The sequence below is a fragment of the Oncorhynchus mykiss genome, chromosome 11 (genome assembly GCF_013265735.2).
Source record: "Oncorhynchus mykiss isolate Arlee chromosome 11, USDA_OmykA_1.1, whole genome shotgun sequence".
NCBI lineage: Eukaryota > Metazoa > Chordata > Actinopteri > Salmoniformes > Salmonidae > Oncorhynchus > Oncorhynchus mykiss.
Genome location: NC_048575.1, coordinates 7,475,214 through 7,493,241, shown reverse-complemented (window position 1 = coordinate 7,493,241; position 18,028 = coordinate 7,475,214). Strand labels below are relative to the sequence as shown.

The following is an 18,028-nucleotide window of genomic DNA, read 5'->3' as shown; positions in this document are numbered from 1 at the left end:
TGGCTTTGAAAAAAAAAAAAACTCCTAAAAGAGAAGTGTGCCGAAGCATCCAATTATCGAAACATTTTGAAATAATAAAGTACTTTATAATAAATAAATAAAGTTTATGGGGACTGAATGCTTAAGTCTGCCAGGCTTTCTAGGACAGACCAGATACAATTTCAATTAGAACGGAGGTGTGAAGTGTGGAGGCCTTTGGGCCCAACAAGTGGCAAGAGTCTTTGAAGTCCCCTCTTGCTGTTCAAAGACCATCCATTGGCATTTTCTACAAGAAATCTGCCTCCAGAAATAAAAGCTTCTCCCAAGTGGGTGTGACACCTTCTCCTGCTGCTTGGATACCACCTGGCGATCTGTTCACCGTCTGCCCTAGCCCATCTCCCAGTCTGGTACAAGTACCCCCTCCCCCCCCACCACACACACGCACTGGGGCAAGTGACTCTGAACTTACAATGGCCCCAGGACATTATGTATATATGCATTTTGCTATTTGCCTCATGACAACTGCTTGCTTTGTTGACTATGCTTTGTTGACTAACCCCAGGAGGCTGAAGAAATTTGGCTTGTCACCAAAAGCACTCACAAACTTCTACAGATGCACAATCGAGAGCATCCTGTCGGGCTGTATCACAGCCTGGTACGGCAACTGCTCCGCCCACAACCGTAAGGCTCTCCAGAGAGTAGTGAGGTCTGCACAACGCATCACCGGGGGCAAACTACCTGCCCTCCAGGACACCTACACCACCCGATGTCACAGGAAGGCCAAAAAGATCATCAAGGACAACAACCACCCGAGCCACTGCCTGTTTACCCCGCTATCATCCAGAAGGCGAGGTCAGTACAGGTGGATCAAAGCAGGGACTGAGAGACTGCAAAAAAGCTTCTATCTCAAGGCAATCAGACTGTTAAACAGACACCACTAACATTGAGTGGCTGCTGCCAACATACTGACTCAACTCCAGCCACTTTAATAATGGAAATTGATTGAAATGTATGTAAAATATATCACTAGCCACTTTAAACAATGCCACTTGATATAATGTTTACATAGCCTACATTACTCATCTCATATGTATATGTACATACTTATTTTCCACCACAATTTGCAAATAAATTCATTAAAAATCCTACAATGTGATTTTCTGGATTTTTTTTCTCATTTTGTCTGTCATAGTTGAAGTGTACCTATGATGAAAATTACAGGCCTCTCTCATCTTTTTAAGTGGGAGAACTTGCACAATTGGTGGCTGACTAAATACTTTTTTGCCCCAATGTATATACTGTACTCTATATCATCTACTGCATCTTGCCATCTTTATGTAATACATGTATCACTAGCCACTTTAAACTATGCCACTTTGTTTACATACCCTACATTACTCATCTCATATGTATATACTGTACTCGATACCATCTACTGCATCTTGCCTATGCCGTTCTGTACCATCACGCATTCATTTATCTTTATGTACATATTCTTTATCCCTTTACACTTGTGTGTATAAGGTAGTAGTTGTGGAATTGTTAGGTTAGATTACTCGTTGGTTATTACTGCATTGTCGGAACTAGAAGCACAAGCATTTCGCTACACTTGCATTAACTTCTGCTAACCATGTGTATGTGACAAATAAAAATAGATTTGATTTGAACGTACTTTGGTGTGGAAAGTGCAAATCAATCCAAGAACAACAGCAAAGGACCTTGTGAAGATGCTGGAGGAAAAAGGTACAAAAGTATCTATATCCACAGTAAAACGAGTCCGATATCAACATTACTTGAAAGGCCACTGAGCAAGGAAGGAGCAACTGCTCCAAAACCGCCATAAAAAAACCAGACTATGGTTTACAACTGCACATGGGGACAAAGATCGTACTTTTTGGAGAAATGTCCTCTGGTCTGATAAAACAAAAATAGAACTGTTTGGCCAAAATGACCATCGTTATGTTTTGAGGAAAAAGAGGGAGGCTTGCAAGCTGAAGAACACCATCCCAACCGTGAAGCACGGGGGTGGCAACATCATGTTGTGGGTTGTGCCTTGCCTCAGGAGGGGCTGGTGCACTTCACAAAATAGATGGCATCATGAGGTAGGACAATTATGCGGATATATTGAAGCAACATCTCCAGACATTAGTCAGGAAGTTAAAGCTTGGTCGCAAATGGGTCTTCCAAATGGACAATGACCCCAAGCATACTTCCAAAGTTGTGGCAAAATGGCTTAAGGACAACAAAGTCAAATCAAATCAAATTTTATTTGTCACATTCACATGGTTAGCAGATGTTAATGTGAGTGTAGCGAAATGCCTGTGCTTCTAGTTCCGACAATGCAGTAATAACCAACGAGTAATCTAACTAACAATTCCAAAACTACTACCTTATACACACAAGTGTAAAGGGATAAAGAATATGTACATAAAGATATGTGAATGAGTGATGGTACAGAACGGCATAGGCAAGATGCAGTAGATGGTATCGAGTACAGTATATACATATGAGATGAGTATGTAAACAAAGTGGCATAGTTTAAAGTGGCTAGTGATGCATGTATTACATAAAGATGCAGTAGATGATATAGAGTACAGTATATACGTAGACATATGAGATGAATAATGTAGGGTATGTAAACATTATATTAAGTAGCATTGTTTAAAGTGGCTAGTGATATATTTTACATCAATTCCCATTATTAAAGTGGCTGGAGTTGAGTCAGTGTGTTGGCAGCAGCCACTCAATGTTAGTGGTGGCTGTTTAACAGTCTGATGGCCTTGAGATAGAAGCTGTTTTTCAGTCTCTCGGTCCCAGCTTTGATGCACCTGTACTGACCTCGCCTTCTGGATGATAGCGGGGTGAACAGGCAGTGGCTCGGGTGGTTGTTGTCCTTGATGATCTTTATGGCCTTCCTGTGACATCGGGTGGTGTAGGTGTCCTGGAGGGCAGGTAGTTTGCCCCAGGTGATGCGTTGTGCAGACCTCACTACCCTCTGGAGAGCCTTACGGTTGTGGGCGGAGCAGTTGCCGTACCAGGCGGTGATACAGCCCGACAGGATGCTCTCGATTGTGCATCTGTAGAAGTTTGTGAGTGCTTTTGGTGACAAGCCAAATTTCTTCAGCCTCCTGAGGTTGAAGAGGCGCTGCTGCGCCTTCTTCACGATGCTGTCTGTGTGGGTGGACCAATTCAGTTTGTCTGTGATGTGTACGCCGAGGAACTTTAAACTTACTACCCTCTCCACTGCTGTTCCATCGATGTGGATAGGGGGGTGTTCCCTCTGCTGTTTCCTGAAGTCCACAATCATCTCCTTAGTTTTGTTGACGTTGAGTGTGAGGTTATTTTCCTGACACCACACTCCGAGGGCCCTCACCTCCTCCCTGTAGGCCGTCTCGTCGTTGTTGGTAATCAAGCCTACCACTTTTGTGTCGTCCGCAAACTTGATGATTGAGTTGGAGGCGTGCGTAGCCACGCAGTCGTGGGTGAACAGGGAGTACAGGAGAGGGTTCAGAACGCACCCTTGTGGGGCCCCAGTGTTGAGGATCAGCGGGGTGGAGATGTTGTTACCTACCCTCACCACCTGGGGGCGGCCCGTCAGGAAGTCCAGTATCCAGTTGCACAGGGCGGGGTCGAGACCCAGGGTCTCGAGCTTGATGACGAGTTTGGATGGTACTATGGTGTTAAATGCTGAGCTGTAGTCGATGAACAGCATTCTCACATAGGTATTCCTCTTGTCCAGATGGGTTAGGGCAGTGTGCAGTGTGGTTGAGATTGCATCGTCTGTGAACCTATTTGGGCAGTAAGCAAATTGGAGTGGGTCTAGGGTGTCAGGTAGGGTGGAGGTGATATGGTCCTTGACTAGTCTCTCAAAGCACTTCATGATGACGGAAGTGAGTGCTACGGGGCGGTAGTCGTTTAGCTCAGAAAACCTTAGCTTTCTTGGGAACAGGAATAATGGTGGCCCTCTTGAAGCAGTTGGGAACAGCAGACTGGGATAGGGATTGATTGAATATGTCCGTAAACACACCAGCCAGCTGGTTTGCGCATGCTCTGAGGGCACGGCTGGGGATGCCGTCTGGGCCTGCAGCCTTGCGAGGGTTGACACGTTTAAATGTTTTACTCACCTCGGCTGCAGTGAAGGAGAGTCCGCATGTTTTGGTTGCGGGCCGTGTCAGTGGCACTGTATTGTCCTCAAAGCGGGCAAAAAAGTGATTTAGTCTGCCTGGGAGCAAGGCATCCTGGTCCATGACTGGGCTAGTTTTCTTTTTGTAATCCGTGATTGACTGTAGCCGTTGAATTGAGATTCTACTTTGTCTCTATATTGACGCTTAGCTTGTTTGATTGCCTTGCGGAGGGAATAGCTACACTGTTTGTATTTGGTCATGTTTCCGGTCACCTTGCCCTGATTAAAAGCAGTGGTTCGCACTTTCAGTTTCACGCAAATGCTGCCATCAATGCTGCCATCAATCCACGGTTTCTGGTTTGGGAATGTTTGGAGTGGCCATCACAAAGCCCAGACCTAAATCCTGTAGAAAATGTGTGGGCAGAACTGAAAAAGCATGTGCAAGCAGGGAGGCCTAAAAACCTGACTCAGTTACACCAGCTCTGTCAGGAGGAATGGGCCAAAATTCACCCAACTTGTAGAAGGCTACCCAAAACGATTGACCCAAGTTAAACAATTTAAAGACAATGCTACCAAATACTAATTGAGTGAATGTAAACCTCTGACCCACTGGGAATGTGATGAAAGAAAGAAATCATTCTCTCTACTATTATTCTGACATTTCACAGTATTAAAATAAAGTGGTGATCCTAACTGACCTAAGACGAATAATTTTTACTCTGATTAAATGTCAGGAATTGTGAAAAACTGAGTTTTAATATACAGTGCCTTGCGAAAGTATTCGGCCCCCTTGAACTTTGCGATCTTTTGCCACATTTCAGGCTTCAAACATAAAGATATAAAACTGTATTTTTTTGTGAAGAATCAACAACAAGTGGGACACAATCATGAAGTGGAACGACATTTATTGGATATTTCAAACTTTTTTAACAAATCAAAAACTGAAAAATTGGGCGTGCAAAATTATTCAGCCCCTTTACTTTCAGTGCAGCAAACTCTCTCCAGAAGTTCAGTGAGGATCTCTGAATGATCCAATGTTGACCTAAATGACTAATGATGATAAATACAATCCACCTGTGTGTAATCAAGTCTCCGTATAAATGCATCTGCACTGTGATATTCTCAGAGGTCCGTTAAAAGCGCAGAGAGCATCACGAAGAACAAGGAACGCACCAGGCAGGTCCGAGATACTGTTGTGAAGAAGTTTAAAGCCGGATTTGGATACAAAAATATTTCCCAAGCTTTAAACATCCCAAGGAGCACTGTGCAAGCGATAATATTGAAATGGAAGGAGTATCAGACCACTGCAAATCTACCAAGACCTGGCCGTCCCTCTAAACTTTCAGCTCATACAAGGAGAAGACTGATCAGAGATGCAGCCAAGAGGCCCATGATCACTCTGGATGAACAGAGATCTACAGCTGAGGTGGGAGACTCTGTCCATAGGACAACAATCAGTCGTATATTGCACAAATCTGGCCTTTATGGAAGAGTGGCAAGAAGAAAGCCATTTCTTAAAGATATCCATAAAAAGTGTTGTTTAAAGTTTGCCACAAGCCACCTGGGAGACACACCAAACATGTGGAAGAAGGTGCTCTGGTCAGATGAAACCAAAATTGAACTTTTTGGCAACAATGCAAAACGTTATGTTTGGCGTAAAAGCAACACAGCTGAACACACCATCCCCACTGTCAAACATGGTGGTGGCAGCATCATGGTTTGGGCCTGCTTTTCTTCAGCAGGGACAGGGAAGATGGTTAAAATTGATGGGAAGATGGATGGAGCCAAATACAGGACCATTCTGGAAGAGAACCTGATGGAGTCTGCAAAAGACCTGAGACTGGGACGGAGATTTGTCTTCCAACAAGACAATGATCCAAAACATAAAGCAAAATCTACAATGGAATGGTTAAAAAATAAACATATCCAGGTGTTAGAATGGCCAAGTCAAAGTCCAGACCTGAATCCAATCGAGAATCTGTGGAAAGAACTGAAAACTGCTGTTCACAAATGCTCTCCATCCAACCTCACTGAGCTTGAGCTGTTTTGCAAGGAGGAACAGTCTCTCGATGTGCAAAACTGATAGAGACATACCCCAAGCGACTTACAGCTGTAATCGCAGAAAAAGGTGGCGCTACAAAGTATTAACTTAAGGGGGCTGAATAATTTTGCACGCCCAATTTTTCAGTTTTTGATTTGTTAAAAAAGTTTTAAATATCCAATAAATGTCGTTCCACTTCATGATTGTGTCCCACTTGTTGTTGATTATTCACAAAAAAATACAGTTTTATATCTTTATGTTTGAAGCCTGAAATGTGGCAAAAGGTCGCAAAGTTCAAGGGGGCCGAATACTTTCGCACTGTACTGTATTTGGCTAAGGTGTATATAAGCTTCCATCTTCAACTGTTCAGTATATGCAGATGATACAGTCATACCCTGCTGGCCCCTCCACGGATGTTGTGTTAAATGCTCTACAACAAAGCTTTCTTTGTGTCCAAAAAGCTTTCTCTGCCCTTAACCTTGTTCTGAACACCTCCAAAACAAAGGTAATGTGGTTTCGTGAGAATAATGCCCCACTTCGCACAGGTGTGATTACTACCCCTGTGGATTTAGAGCTTGAGTCACCCCATACAATTACTTGGGAGTATGGCTAGACGGTATACTGTCCTTCTCTCAGCACATATCAAAGCTGCAGGTTAAATTAAATCTAGAGACTTGGTTTCCTCTATCAAAATCGCTCCTCTTTCCCCGCAGCTGCCAAAATAACCTTGATTCAGATGACCATCCTACCCATGCTAGATTACGGAGACATCATTTATAGATTGGCAGGTAAGGGTGCTCTCGAGCGGCCTGATGTTCTTTACCATTTGCCCATCAGATTTGCTACCAATACTCCTTATAGGACACATCACTGCACTCTTTACTCCTCTGTAAAATGGTCATCTATGTATACCCAGCGCAAGACACACTGGTGGATGTTAATTTATAAAACTCTCTTAAAACTTCTTAAGGCTAGGGGGCAGTATCCAGAAGTTTGGATGACTTAGGTGCTCAAAGTAGTTTACTCAGGCCCAGAAGATAGGATATGCATATGCATGCTAGTATTGGATATAAAACACTCTAAAGTTTCTAAAACTGTTAAAATAATGTCTGTGAATATAACAGAACTGATTTGGCAGGCGAAACCCAGAGGAAAATACATCCATTAAATTTTTGATGTCATTGAATTTTCCAATGCTTTTCTATGGGGAAGCCAAATTATTAGGACCCAGATTGCAGTTCCTATGGCTTCCACTAGATGTCAACAGTCTTTTGAAATTGTTCCATTTTTTTTTTAAACAAAGAAGTAGTCGTATTCTTTCTAAGTGTCACTCAGGTGGACTCTAGTCTTTTGGTGCGCGTGAATGAGAGCGCGCTCCTTGTTGTTTTCCTCCGGTATTGGATATGCTGGCTGCTTTGCATCATGTATTGTTGTCTCTACCTTCTTGCCCTTTGTGCTGTTGTCTGTGCCCAATAATGTTTGTACCATGTTTTGTGCTGCTACCATGTTGTGTTGCTACCATGCTGTCATGTTGTGTTGCTACCATGCTGTGTTGTCGTCTTAGGTCGCTCTTTATGTAGTGTTGTTGGCTCTCTTGTCTGTTCTTATATATATATATATATATATATATATATATATATATATATATATATATATATATATATATATATAGATTTTAAGTGAATCCCAGTCCCTATCCGCGCAGGAGGCCTTTTGCCTTTTGGTAGGCCATCATTATAAATAAGAATCTGTTCTTAACTGACTTGCCTAGTTAAATAAAAGGTTAAATAAAGGTTAAATAAATAGAACAAACAGCATGATTCCTCAACAGAAAACAAGAAAATTAATGCCTGGACCACCATTTTGTAATGCATTCAACTCAAATGAAAAAGCAGTACCAATGTTCTTCATGTTAAGTTGGCTATGAAGGAGGAGAGAAACATGAAGAAGCAGCAGCAGTAGTACCAATGTGCTTCTCAAACTAGCACCAGTCCGGGGGTCCCCATATTTCCATTTGTCAATTAAAAACCTTGTTACCAATCCATGGCTATTCATTGCTTCAATCACTTGAACCATCTGTTGTGAGAAGTACTGCATCTCTGCTGGCTAGTCCATTTTGTCATTGTCTGTCTCAGCAGCCATGCTGTTTGAGGTCAATGTGAAGCCATGCTGTTTGAGGTCAACGCAGCATGTCCTTGGTTGAAAGCCCTATTACCACCATCACCAAGTATGATTCCACTATGTTGTCCTCCTTCAAGCTGAGCATACAAAGAGTTTTAGAAAATCCTTGAGTCATGATTTGCACCTTTCCAACATGAAACAACGTTGGAGAACTGAACACTGGTAGGGCATACACTTTGTACATTTGAGAACCAGATGTTTACAGCATCTGCTGTAGAAGGACACTTGATGGGACTATGACATCCATATGTACAGCCATGCTGTTTGAGGTCAATGTGAAGCCATGCTGTTTGAGGTCAATGTGAAGCCATGCTGTTTGAGGTCAATGTGAAGACATGCTGTTTGAGGTCAATGTGAAGACATGCTGTTTGAGGTCAATGTGAAGCCATGCTGTTTGAGGTCAATGTGAAGCCATGCTGTTTGAGGTCAATGTGAAGCCATGCTGTTTGAGGTCAATGTGAAGCCATGCTGTTTGAGGTCAATGTGAAGACATGCTGTTTGAGGTCAATGTGAAGCCATGCTGTGTGAGGTCAATGTGAAGCCATGCTGTTTGAGGTCAATGTGAAGACATGCTGTTTGAAGTCAATGTGAAGCCATGCTGTTTGAGGTCAATGTAAAGCCATGCTGTTTGAGGTCAACGCAGCATGTCCTTGGTTGAAAGCCCTATAACCACCATCACCAAGTATGATTCCACTATGTTGTCCTCCTTCAATCTGCTGTAGAAGGACACTTGATGGGACTATGACAGCCAGTAACTCCAGGGACGTTCTCATAGTCATCGAACTCTACCTTGTAGTTGGCTTGGGCAGCATCAGGAACTTGATGTACACTGAACAAAAATATAAAAAACGCAATATGTGAAAATCTTGGTCCCATGTTTCAGGAGCCGAAATCAAAAAAAAGATCCCAGACATTTTCCATTCGCTCAAATTTTGTGCACATCATTTGTGCACAACAATCCATCCACCTGACAGGTGTGGCATATCAAGTAGCTGATTAAACAGCCTGATCATTACAGAGGTGTGCCTTGTGCTGGGGACAATAAAAGGCCACTAAAAATGTGCAGTTTTGTCAAACAACACAATGCCACGTCTCAAGTTGAGGGAGCGTGCAATTACAATGCTGACTGCAGGAATGTCCACCATAGCTGTTGCCAGAGAATTGACAGTTCACGTCACTCTTTTGAGTATTTGTCAGTACATCCAACTGGCCTCACAACTGTAGAACACACGTAACCACGCCAGCCCAGAACCTCCACATCCGGCTTCACCTGCGTGAAAAATAATGAAACTGGGTTTGCACAAACAAAGAATTTCTGCACAAACTGTCAGAAACAGTCTTGTCGTCTCCACCAGGGTCTTGACCTGACTGTAGTTTGTGTCACGAACTGACTCAATTCATGGAAGCTGAACAATCACTCAGTTCTTCCATGGTCTGCAAACTCGGACATGTCACCCATTGAACATGTTTGGGATGCTCTGGATTGATGTGTACAACAGCGTGTTCTAGTTATCGCCAATATCGAGCAACTTCAAACAGATATTGAAGAGGAGTGGGACAACATTCAACAATCAACAGTCTGATCAACTCTATGCGAAGGAGATGTGTCGCGCTGCATGAGGCAAACGGTGTTCACACCAGATACTGACTGGTTTTCTGATCCACGCCCCTACCTTTTTTAAATGTATCTGTGACTAAACAGATGCATATCTGTATTCCTAGTCATGTGGAATCCACAGATTAGGGCCTAAATGTCATTTCAACTGACTTGATTTCCTTAAATGAACTGTAACTCTTTGTGGACTATTCTGCATACAGGTTGGTTAAATTATAAATAACAAATAATAATAATAACACATCTCCTGTTTCATGATGGAAGGTTCCAGGTGATCAGAATGTCGGGAAGAAGGGATGGGACTTCCCCCTAAGACAGAGTCAGGTGATCAGAATGTCGGGAAGAAGAAGGGATGGGACTTCCCCTAAGGACAGAGTCAGGTGATCAGTACATGTTGGGAAGAAGGGATGGGACTTCCCCCTAAGACAGAGTCAGGTGATCAGAACATGTCGGGAAGAAGGGATGGGACTTCCCCCTAAGACAGAGTCAGGTGATCAGAACATGTCGGGAAGAAGGGATGGGACTTCCCCCTAAGACAGAGTCAGGTGATCAGTACATGTTGGGAAGAAGGGATGGGACTTCCCCCTAAGACAGAGTCAGGTGATCAGTACATGTCGGGAAGAAGGGATGGGACTTCCCCCTAAGACAGAGTCAGGTGATCAGAACATGTCGGGAAGAAGGGATGGGACTTCCCCCTAAGACAGAGTCAGGTGATCAGTACATGTCGGGAAGAAGGGATGGGACTTCCCCCTAAGACAGAGTCAGGTGATCAGAACATGTTGGGAAGAAGGGATGGTACCTCCCCCTAAGACAGAGTCAGGTGATCAGAACATGTTGGGAAGAAGGGATGGGACCTCCCCCTAAAACAGAGTCAGGTGATCAGAACATGTTGGGAAGAAGGGATGGGACTTCCCCCTAAAACAGAGTCAGGTGATCAGAATATGTTGGGAAGAAGGGATGGGACTTCCCCCTAAAACAGAGTCAGGTGATCAGTACATTGTGGGGAAGAAGGGATGGGACTTCCCCCTAAGACAGAGTCAGGTGATCAGTACATGTTGGGAAGAAGGGATGGGACTTCCCCCTAAGACAGAGTCAGGTGATCAGAACATGTCGGGAAGAAGGGATGGGACTTCCCCCTAAGACAGAGTCAGGTGATCAGTACATGTCGGGAAGAAGGGATGGGACTTCCCCCTAAAACAGAGTCAGGTGATCAGAACATGTTGGGGAAGAAGGGATGGGACTTCCCCCTAAGACAGAGTCAGGTGATCAGAATGTCAGGAAGAAGGCATGGGACTTCCCCCTAAGACAGAGTCAGGTGATCAGAATGTCGGGAAGAAGGGATGGGACCTCCCCCTAAAACAGAGTCAGGTGATCAGAACATGTCGGGAAGAAGGGATGGGACTTCCCCCTAAGACAGAGTCAGGTGATCAGAACATGTCGGGAAGAAGGGATGGGACTTCCCCCTAAAACAGAGTCAGGTGATCAGAACATGTCGGGAAGAAGGGATGGGACCTCCCCCTAAGACAGAGTCAGACGAAAGCCTTGGCTCAAAAGCAAACAAATTACGTCAGCTCCATTTTCATTGCATGGAAAAAAACGGTCAAGGAAATTTGATTTCATCAAAAATGATTTGGTGGGTTGCTCCGGTCTCTAACCGTCCTTCTGTCTGGTCTCGGTGGTGCTCTGAGATCATCATTGAAATAGTCCAGGTAATCCAGTTTCTCTCATTGTCAAGGTCAACCTGGGGGCAAACATCCATTCATCTGAAATTAAACCCGCCTTTGGCCAGATTTAATTTAAAACCTTCACTTAGCTCTAGACTAGAATTCAGATTTATAATCCAGACTAGTGCAAGTCTGAGACTATATTAAACCATGTCTGGAAAATGACATTTCAGTTCAAGTGCAAAACCGCCCTTCAATGTACGGTGTACCCAAATCATTATTGTAATTTCTTATTTCCATTTCATCTCTATTTTGACCAGGCAGGTTCAGTGTCGCACCTCAGAATTACAGACAAGGTTCTGCATACAGCTCATGTAATGCATTAGACAGGGGCTGCATAAACATCTTGTATTTTTTTGCATTATCATTCTGAGATTCGTTTGTGTTAACTAACCCCCCCAGGCCCGGTGTCGATTCCTCCACACAGCAGCATGTAATGGAGTCAGACAGCGAGGCGGCAGCACAGTCAGCACAGTCTCCTGATGCTAAACTTCTACACTCCACCCAATTAGCCCTGCTGACCGTGGATGGCGTTTTACAATGTCACGGCTGTCTGGGGAAAGAGCTGGCAACAAAAGTACTGCGGCGAGGGACTACGCCACGATGTCCCCACAGCTGATTGACAACAAAGGAGATGAGGAGGTAAAAGGTCACGTGTGAAGGGTCAGTACAGGGACATATTTCACCATCGATTCAACAAGAGCCTGGTGGGTCTGGTGCTCTGCGGGGTTTATGTGGTGACAGATTATTTGAAAGTAACTTTTGCAACTGGCTTCTTTAAAATCGGATTTCTGTTTTAGTGTAATGAAAAGTCTAAAAGAATAAGTTACTGATTTGGTTTTTAGAAGTTTTGTATTTTGAGAATGAGCCCACTTTATAATGTTTTTATTTATTTTACCTTTATTTAACCAGGTAGGCTAGTTGAGAACACCTTTATTTAACCAGGTAGGCTAGTTGAGAACACCTTTATTTAACCAGGTAGGCTAGTTGAGAACACCTTTATTTAACCAGGTAGGCTAGTTGAGAACACCTTTATTTAACCAGGTAGGCTAGTTGAGAACACCTTTATTTAACCAGGTAGGCTAGTTGAGAACACCTTTATTTAACCAGGTAGGCTAGTTGAGAACAAGTTCTCAGTTACAACTGTGACCTGGCCAAGATAAAGCATAGCAGTGTGAACAGACATCACAGAGTTACACATGGAGTAAACAATCAACAAGTCAATAACACAGTAGAAAAAAAAGTGAGTCTATATACATTGTGTGCAAAAAGTTCATTAGGTGCAAGAGGAACTTTTGAACACCTCCTGGCTGCAAAAGCCATGTCCAAATTATTTGTGATTAGAGCTAAAAACATAGTTTCAATACCAGGCACAGACAGGGTCTTAGATAATGCAGAAGCCTGAAATCTCTGTGCAGCGGCATGAGGACCCTGGATGTCTGCCAATGCCATGCTTCCTATAAATAAACTAACACATTTATTTTTTATTTTTTTTACAACACAGCGTTTGAACCTCTGATGCTGGACCGAAAAAAAGGATTCTTCATTACTAAGTAATGTCAATTATACATTCTGTTGCCCTTTGATACTACTTGGCTGAAAGTAGGAGATGGGAGCTGCCAATACTGCATGTCTGAATTATTCAGTGTTCCTCAAAATGAAAGATTTGGGCAGTGATTCTGTTCCAGCTGTTCTAGAATCCTGCTACATGCCTTCCAAATAAGTCATGGCAACAAGCAGAACTATATCAACACAGTCAGCCAATGGTGTTTTTTTTTTCCTTTACTCCTTACGACCGGTCTCTTACCGCTGTCGTGCTTGGTTTGGTTCTCGCTGACAGGGGGAAGAGAGGGTCAGTCAGAAGCAGGGCGGATCAATAGATATGTCAGGAGAGAGCACACAATCTTTATTCAACACCCATCCATCACCCCCCCCCCCCCCCCCCCTCCGATCTCCCTCTGCCATGGCCGTGGGAAGATGTTTATTATTATTTTACTTATGTCACGTTCGTCGTAATGATGAGACCAAGGCGCAGCGTGATAAGCATACATTCTTCTTTAATTCAACGAAGAACACTAAAAACAAACTAACGTGACGCTTTATAACGCGAGTGCTGACAGGCAACTACACATAGACAACAACCCACAAAACCAACATGGAAAATGGCAACCTAAATACAGTGCCTTGCGAAAGTATTCGGCCCCCTTGAACTTTGTGACCTTTTGCCACATTTCAGGCTTCAAACATAAAGATATAAAACTGTATTTTTTTGTGAAGAATCAACAACAAGTGGGACACAATCATGAAGTGGAACGACATTTATTGGATATTTCAAACTTTTTTAACAAATCAAAAACTGAAAAATTGGGCGTGCAAAATTATTCAGCCCCCTTAAGTTAATACTTTGTAGCGCCACCTTTTGCTGCGATTACAGCTGTAAGTCGCTTGGGGTATGTCTCTATCAGTTTTGCACATCGAGAGACTGACATTTTTTCCCATTCCTCCTTGCAAAACAGCTCGAGCTCAGTGAGGTTGGATGGAGAGCATTTGTGAACAGCAGTTTTCAGTTCTTTCCACAGATTCTCGATTGGATTCAGGTCTGGACTTTGACTTGGCCATTCTAACACCTGGATATGTTTATTTTTGAACCATTCCATTGTAGATTTTGCTTTATGTTTTGGATCATTGTCTTGTTGGAAGACAAATCTCCGTCCCAGTCTCAGGTCTTTTGCAGACTCCATCAGGTTTTCTTCCAGAATGGTCCTGTATTTGGCTCCATCCATCTTCCCATCAATTTTAACCATCTTCCCTGTCCCTGCTGAAGAAAAGCAGGCCCAAACCATGATGCTGCCACCACCATGTTTGACAGTGGGGATGGTGTGTTCAGCTGTGTTGCTTTTACGCCAAACATAACGTTTTGCATTGTTGCCAAAAGTTCAATTTTGGTTTCATCTGACCAGAGCACCTTCTTCCACATGTTTGGTGTGTCTCCCAGGTGGCTTGTAGCAAACTTTAAACGACACTTTTTATGGATATCTTTAAGAAATGGCTTTCTTCTTGCCACTCTTCCATAAAGGCCAGATTTGTGCAATATACGACTGATTGTTGTCCTATGGACAGAGTCTCCCACCTCAGCTGTAGATCTCTGCAGTTCATCCAGAGTGATCATGGGCCTCTTGGCTGCATCTCTGATCAGTCTTCTCCTTGTATGAGCTGAAAGTTTAGAGGGACGGCCAGGTCTTGGTAGATTTGCAGTGGTCTGATACTCCTTCCATTTCAATATTATCGCTTGCACAGTGCTCCTTGGGATGTTTAAAGCTTGGGAAATCTTTTTGTATCCAAATCCGGCTTTAAACTTCTTCACAACAGTATCTCGGACCTGCCTGGTGTGTTCCTTGTTCTTCATGATGCTCTCTGTGCTTTTAACGGACCTCTGAGACTATCACAGTGCAGGTGCATTTATACGGAGACTTGATTACACACAGGTGGATTGTATTTATCATCATTAGTCATTTAGGTCAACATTGGATCATTCAGAGATCCTCACTGAACTTCTGGAGAGAGTTTGCTGCACTGAAAGTAAAGGGGCTGAATAATTTTGCACGCCCAATTTTTCAGTTTATGATTTGTTAAAAAAGTTTGAAATATCCAATAAATGTTGTTCCACTTCATGATTGTGTCCCATTTGTTGTTGATTCTTCACAAAAAAATACAGTTTTATATCTTTATGTTTGAAGCCTGAAATGTGGCAAAAGGTCGCAAAGTTCAAGGGGGCCGAATACTTTCGCAAGGCACTGTAGGATCCCCCAATCAGAGACAACGGTAAACAGCTGTCTCTGTTGGGAACCAATTCAGGCCACCATAGACCTATATATACCTAGACATACCAAAACCCCATGGAATTACAAAAACCCTAGACAAGACAAAAACACACCTCCCCAGGGCAAGGTCAGGAGATACAGCCTGGATCTGATTGGAAGAACCTGCTCTCTTTCCCTGCCATCCTCGTCACCAGAACACTAACTACGGCTCTATATACTTATCTAAAGCCCTTAAACAGATAAGACAGTCATTAAGATAATCAAGTGACAATTCATTGAGCTCCAAAGTATTGGGACAGTAACCCATTTGTTGTGGTTTCAGCTCTGTACTCCAGCGCTTTGGCTTTGAAATGATACTATGACTAGGAGGTTAAAGTTCGGCCTGTCCGCTTTTATTTGAGGGTATTTTCAATCATATCGGGTGAACCGTTTAGAAATTACAGCACTTTTTGTACATAGTCCCCCATATTTAGGGGACCGAAAGTATTGGGACAAATGTACTTGTATTAATTTAGTCAAAAGTTTTGTATTTGGCTCCATATTCCTAGCACTTAATGATTACTTCAAGCTTTTGACTGTACGAACTTGGATGCATTTGCGGTTTGTTTTGGTTGTGTTTTCAGATTATTTTGTGCCCAACACAAATGAATGGTAAATAATGTATTGTCATTGGAGTCACTTTGGTTGTAAATAAAGAACAGAATGTCTGAACTTTAACCTCAGTCGTTGTACCATTTCAACTCCAAAGTGTTGGAGTACAGAGCCCCCCAAAAAATGGTCATTGTCCCAATACTATTGCTGCTCACTGTAGCACACACACTGGTATGTAACAGAGTTAAGAATATAACGTAAACTCATGCCACAGCTAATTTGAAATGTCGTGGACGGAGGCATCCAATTGGTACCTTTTGGCAACGGTGTAAAAATAACTTTAAAAGTATTTTTGGAGGGTATCTGTACTTTACTATTTATGTTTTTGACAACTTTTACTTCACCAGAGAAAATACCAAAAGTTGGTCCAAATTCCAGCATTTATCAAGGGAATATCTGGTTTCCGAGCTGGTTATGGGTGCACCTCAGCCACGCTCAAGGTCCTAAACGATATCGTAACCGCCATCGATAAGAAACAACACTGTGCAGCTGTTTTCATCGACCTGTCCAAGGCTTTCGACTCTGTCAATCACCACATTCTTATCGACAGACTCAACAGCCTTGGTTTCTCTAATGACTGCCTCGCCTGGTTCACCAACTACTTCTCAAACAGAGTTCAGTGTGTCAAATCGGAGGGCCTGTTGTCCGGGACCTCTGGCATTCTCTATGGGGGTGCCACAAGGTTCAATTCTCGGGCCGACTCTTTTCTCTGTAAACATCAATGATGTCGCTCTTGCTGCGGGTGATTCTCTGATCCACCTCTACACAGACGACACCATTCTGTATACTTCTGGCCCTTCTTTGGACACTGTGTTAACTAACCTCCAGACGAGCTTCAATGCCATACAACACTCCATCCGTGGCCTCCAACTGCTCTTAAATGTAAGTAAAACTAAATGCTTCAACCGATCGCTGCCCACACCTGCCCACCCATCCAGCATCACTACTCTGGACGGTTCTGACTTAGAATATGTGGACAACTATAAATACCTAGGTGTCTGGTTAGACTGTAAACTCTCCTTCCAGACTCACATTAACTCACATAAATCCAAAATTAAATCTAGAATCAGCTTCCTATTTCACAACAAAGCATCCTTCACTCATGCTGCCAAACATACCCTCGTAAAACTGACTATCCTACCGATCCTTGACTTCCGCGATGTCATTTACAAAATAGCCTCCAACACTCTACTAAGCAAATTGTATGCAGTCTATCACAATGCCATCCGTTTTGTTACCAAAGCCCAATATAGTACCCACCACTGCGACCTGTATGCTCTCGTTGGCTGGACCTGCTTTATATTCGTCGCCAAACCCACTGACTCCAGGTCATCTATAAGTCTTTGTTAGGCAAAGCCCCGCCTTATCGCAGTTCACTGGTCACCATAGCAACACGCACCCATAGCACACGCTCCAGCAGGTATATCTCACTGGTCACCCCCAAAGCCAATTTCTGCTTTGGCTGCCTTTCCTTCCAGTACTCTGCTGCCAATGACTGGAACGAACTGCAAAAATCACTGAAGCTGGAGACTCATATCTCCCTCACTAACTTTAAGCACAGCTGTCAGAGGAGCTCACAGATCACTGCACATGTACATAGCCCATCTTTAAATAGCCCATCCAACTACCTCATCCCCCATACTGTTATTTATTTTGCTTCTTTACACCCCATTATCTCTACCTGCGCACTCATCTTCTGCACGTCTATCACCCCAGTGTTTAATTGTCTATTTATTAGTCTAATTATTTGTTGGAACGTTGTCAAGGAGGGCGGTCATGTGTGTTAACAAAGGTCCTGAGTTCCAGCCAGGTATCAGGTGGAAGTGGTACTGGCTAAGCAAGCAATGTGATGTCTAACCTAGGCAGAATGTGTATGTGTGTTCTTGTTGCTCC

The 18,028-nt window shown here is 43.3% G+C and overlaps 1 protein-coding gene across 1 annotated transcript in view; it reads right to left on the bottom strand.

The window, feature by feature from the left end:
* LOC110535203 (vesicular, overexpressed in cancer, prosurvival protein 1) overlaps positions 1-18,028 on the bottom strand; it is a 55,043-nt gene that overhangs the window by 9,215 nt on the left and 27,800 nt on the right. The gene's annotated exons all lie outside the window — the stretch shown is intronic.